Here is a 4,816-nt window from a genome sequence, read left to right on the forward strand (position 1 = left end):
AGAACAATATCGCACCAAAAGTTGGTCTTTTGCATCGTTGTAAAAAGTTCATGAAAAAGAAAATAATAATAAGAAAAACTTTGTCCCAAATGTGGTAGCACCAAAAGTTCCCTTCCAACATAAACAAAAAATGCCTATCAATATGCATCTTTGCCATTTTGGACACTATTTTGGCTCTCCTACTCCAGCGCCGCCCGTAACTCGCATATCCTGTAGTGTTTCCATGATATTGGTATATAACTTACGAAATTATAATAACATACACATAATTATGTCACAAATCTTCTATTTATTATCATATGGAAATGCATTGTACTTTCTTATAAAAATATAAACATGAGTAAGGCATATATAGTGAGTTTCTCAACTTGTAAAACAAATATATAAACTTTGTAATTTTTCTTTGAATAAAACCAAAAAACATTTGACAGTAATCTTGATTTGTCAAAATATAAGATAAATAAAAGCCAAAATATAAAGTGTGTTTAGTAGGTTTGCCAGCTGACCTCAAGAACTTCATGCAGGAATCAAACAAATTGATCTTAACACAATTATACCAACTGCTTGCCATTATATACTATTATTATTCTTTATAACATATAGCAATAAGTATGATGCATAGAAAATAAAAATATAGTCCACACCGTAAAAGAATACCTCACGCGATACCATTGTGATGGTGGCACCTGGAGAACTATCTAGCAAATAGTTTCTAACTTCCGCAGACATCTTTACTCTGTTTTGTTTTTTTATTACTGGATGAATCTTTAAACTCTTTAAGTTAGCAAACGGAGAAGGTTGTTGTGACATTTCCACATATGAAGAAAGAAGCTACACAATATGAAATTCATATAAAAATAGGCATGAAAGCAAAGGAATAGCTACCACAATCTGAAGGATGAATCTTGAATTATTAGTAAAGTTAAAGGTTTATTTTATTAAGTTATAATTTAGTTATTTGAATTGTAGTAGTTTTAGGAGAGGTATGTCTTGGAGAGCAAGTTTAGTGAGTCTATAAATAGGGTTTAGTTTATTAGTTTTATTGGTGAGAGTCAAGAGAGAGTTAAGAGAGAGTCAAGAGAAAGTCAAGAAGTCTCATCTCCATGTACGTTTGATAAGTTCGTGAAGTTCGTTTGATTATATGAAAAGAGTCGAGGGTTGTCACCTCAATATCTCGTGTTTGTTTGTTTGATAAGTTCGTTTGATAGATTGTTTGATCTGTCTGGGCCAACAATTGGTATCAGAGCTTAGGCTCGTTGTTCGTAGAAGTTCGCGGGTTTCCTATTTGAAGGGTTAGAGGAATCGTTGTTCGAAGAGAAGTAGATCCAAGATTGACCGAACTTGAAAAGTGTGAGGAAGAATAAGTGAAAGCAGGTTTCATCCTGAAGGTTATTGATTGGTCGAGGAAAAAGAATTAAATCAGAGGCTCAAAGGTCAAAGCAATTTATTGTTCAATATATATTAAAGAGATTGGAAGCAGGAGCCTATGAGGCATCTCAATTATTGGAGCCTTAAAATTTTTTTATTTCGGAAGTCAAGGTTTGCAATTTAAGTACCAAAGTGATTTTGTTTTTTTTTTGTAGGGGATAAGGGAATTGAAAATATTGTGGTGTTTGGTTATTTATTGGAGATTGATTTTGGATCAAGTATCAACTCCAATTGAAATAGCAAACCAGAAAAGAAAGTAAAGATAGGAAAGAAACGATGAAGATCGGAGGACTTCCAATATTGACAAAATCGAACTACGAAGTATGGTCGACCAAGATGGAGTGATTTTTGAAAGACTATGGCTTTCGGGAAGTTATTGAACCTACAGTCGGTGTAGGTGTAGATGAAAGGAAGATGTACACAGCGTTGGGGTTCATATGTCAAACCCTACCGGAAGACATCTTAGTACAAGTTGGCATGCTCATGAATGCTAAGGAAGCATGGCGTGTTTTGAAGATTCAATTTCTTGGAATTGATTATGTACGAAAAGTAGATGAAAAAGCAGCTCAAGAAGCCGCCGAGAAAGAAAGATTGGATAAGATCGTTGAGAAGGAAAGACTGGATGCTATTGTTCAAGAAGAACAAGCACGTAAGAAAGATGCTCTGGAAGCTGCAGAGATAGAAGAAGCTTTGCAAGTTGTTTTGAGAAGTGAAGGTAAAGAAAGGTTGAATGAAGAAAAAGAAAGAATTTATTCAGAAGAAGAAGAAGAAGAGAAGATGGAGAATCTTAAGGTTTGTTTTTATGACTTAAACAACCTTGAAGATGAGAAAATTGATAAGATAAGTGAGCAGAAAGGAAGCAAGAAATCTGCTACTGATGATGATAAGAGGAAGGATATTGTAATGAATGAAAGGAATGGTGCAGCTAACAGGTCTGTAGATTTAGAAGCGTGTGTGAAAGTCAACAATCGAGCATTTGTTGATGAAAAGTCAGAACCGAATGAAAGGTTGAGAAGAATTGCCAGAATGGAAGGTCCAACAGGGTCTCATAAAGAAGGAATGAATAGCCCATCTGAAAGTTTTGATGAGCAAAGAAAGAAAAGAAAAGTGAGAAAGAAGAACGTGGAGAATGAAGTGGTATGTGAGATCAATGTGGATGGTATGAATGATGAATGTGAAGAACTTGTTAAACAGGTTTGTTATAAACAACTGAAAAGAAAGGGTAAAGATGAACCAATGATTAAAATTGAAGAGCTGAGAGTGATACGAGGAATTCAAGACCTTGGTGGTACAAATTCAAGATTAAGGGGGTGAATAAAGGATTAATCTTGAATTATTAGTAAAGTTAAAGGTTTATTTTGTTAAGTTATAATTTAGTTATTTGAATTGTAGTAGGTTTAGTAAAGGTATGTCTTGAAGAGCAAGTTTAGTGAGTCTATAAATAGGGTTTAGTTTATTAGTTTTATTGGTGAGAGTCAAGAGAGAGTTAAGAGAGAGTCAAGAAGTCTCATCTCCATGTACGTTTGACAAGTTCGTGAAGTTCGTTTAATTATATGAAAAGAGTCGAGGGTTGTCACCTCAATATCTCGTGTTTGTTTGTTTGATAAGTTCGTTTGATAGATTGTTTGATCCGTCTGGCCAACACAATCATCATAACGATGAGTACATATTTGTTCAGAGAAGTTTTCTTAGAAAATCATTATATGTAAGATGCACAAGATATGAATGACCTGTTACCTCAACTATTTCCAAGTTAAGTTTAAGAAACTTGACGCTGTGAAGCTGCATGTTGAAGCAGAAATAGAACTTGATGAGCATTGATCGGACGACGTACACATATATCTGCCTTCTCCAAGCAACCGAAATCGTCACTAGAAAACTGCAAACAGTGATAATCATTGTAGAGAAAGAATACAAGGTCAGGTGCAGAAATCAGGCATTGAAGGTTTTGAAAAATAGAATCTCTTATAGTGAGATTCTTGAGCTGAGGTGCAACAATATTGAAAACCTTCACAGTCCCGCCAACATTTTCAAGTGTAAGACTAGAGAGCAGAGGAAGACAAATACTTAAGCCATCTGATCCGATCGCTAAGCAGCCTTTTAAGGTTAGATTTTTCAAATTTGCACAGTTGGAGAAAAAGCCAACGCACGTATCAGATTTTCTATCACAACGAATGAAGACATCTTCGAGATGCAATGTTGTTAAGGCTGGGAACTCCCAAGTTGATGCTGTTTTAATGTGATATGAAATGAATTCTTTCTTGTAGTAGTTTCTACCTGAGAGATCTTCCTTTCTCACATTAAGATGTTTAAGAGACTGAGAACTAGAAATAAAAGGAGGGAACATTACATCAAAAAACATGTCGAACGAGCATGCAATATTCAGTTGTTCGATATTGCGAGAGAATGCATACGTCAATAGCATTGCTATCCTCTCCATGAAAACTAAGCTTAAGAGAAGACACGCCTGCTTGATCGTTGCGGCTAGAGAGAACATGTTTAACAAACTCGGAGAACTTGGACAAACAAACGAAATCCTCTCTTGAGAAATTGAGATAAGGCATTGAAGTCCAAGTAAACCTCCATCTAGATGACAAAGCACTGGTTTGAATGGCATGTTTGATTCTGATAAAAGAAAGGATTTTATGGATGACTTCATCTGGCAAGCTGCTTAGTCTATCCTCTTCTACATGCATCCTTTTATTAGCATGGCTAGAATCCATTCTCCTTCTGACTCCAAAATGCAACAATCAGTGCATGCTAAAATAAAACCTATTAATACAAGAGTGGGAACATAAAAATAGACAAAATGTAAATTTTTATCATATTAAACTAACAGCCAAAAATGAATGAAAAACACCAAAGACAATAGGGTTACTTCTGCATGCCTAAAAATTAAGTCTCACGATATAGAAATGAAGATTTATTATTTTAAGACCTCCATGCAGGCTAATAATTAACTTGATATAAACATTCACAACAAAGAAATAAAACAACATTGTTATATGACTTACTCTCTTTAATGATGATCGGTCGTCAGATGGAACAGAAGGCAAGGAAGATCGACGGCTGGAGTAAACTAAAGGAGACCATTTAGGGTTAGGCCGAGTGAGTATTACGCAGCACACATTTCTATAACCATAGAAACTCATTCAACTTGTTCTTTTATAACCCTAGATACTCATCTAATTTAGACCACTTGTAGTGGGCTCGTTATGGGGAAAATGAGCCCCACAACTAGGGGAGCACCGCCCCCTCCTCCGCTTTCCTTGTGTTTTCGCGATGGTTGTTTTCTACAAAACGAAGTTGAGTCTTTGAGCGGTCAATCATGACCGTTGGTAATAGTCAAATATAAAAATAATAAAAAAAATATTCTTTTACACATAAA

General features: G+C 35.3%; 1 pseudogene; it reads right to left on the minus strand.

Moving 5' to 3' along the window:
• Window positions 1–570: 570 nt before the first annotated feature.
• LOC143595666 (F-box/LRR-repeat protein 25-like) lies at window positions 571–4,151 on the minus strand (annotated as a pseudogene).
• Window positions 4,152–4,816: the final 665 nt, after the last annotated feature.

This window comes from Bidens hawaiensis, unplaced genomic scaffold (genome assembly GCF_021521415.1).
Source record: "Bidens hawaiensis isolate Kalapana, Puna unplaced genomic scaffold, B.hawaiensis_p1.1 tig00045451_1, whole genome shotgun sequence".
Classification (NCBI taxonomy): Eukaryota; Viridiplantae; Streptophyta; class Magnoliopsida; order Asterales; family Asteraceae; genus Bidens; species Bidens hawaiensis.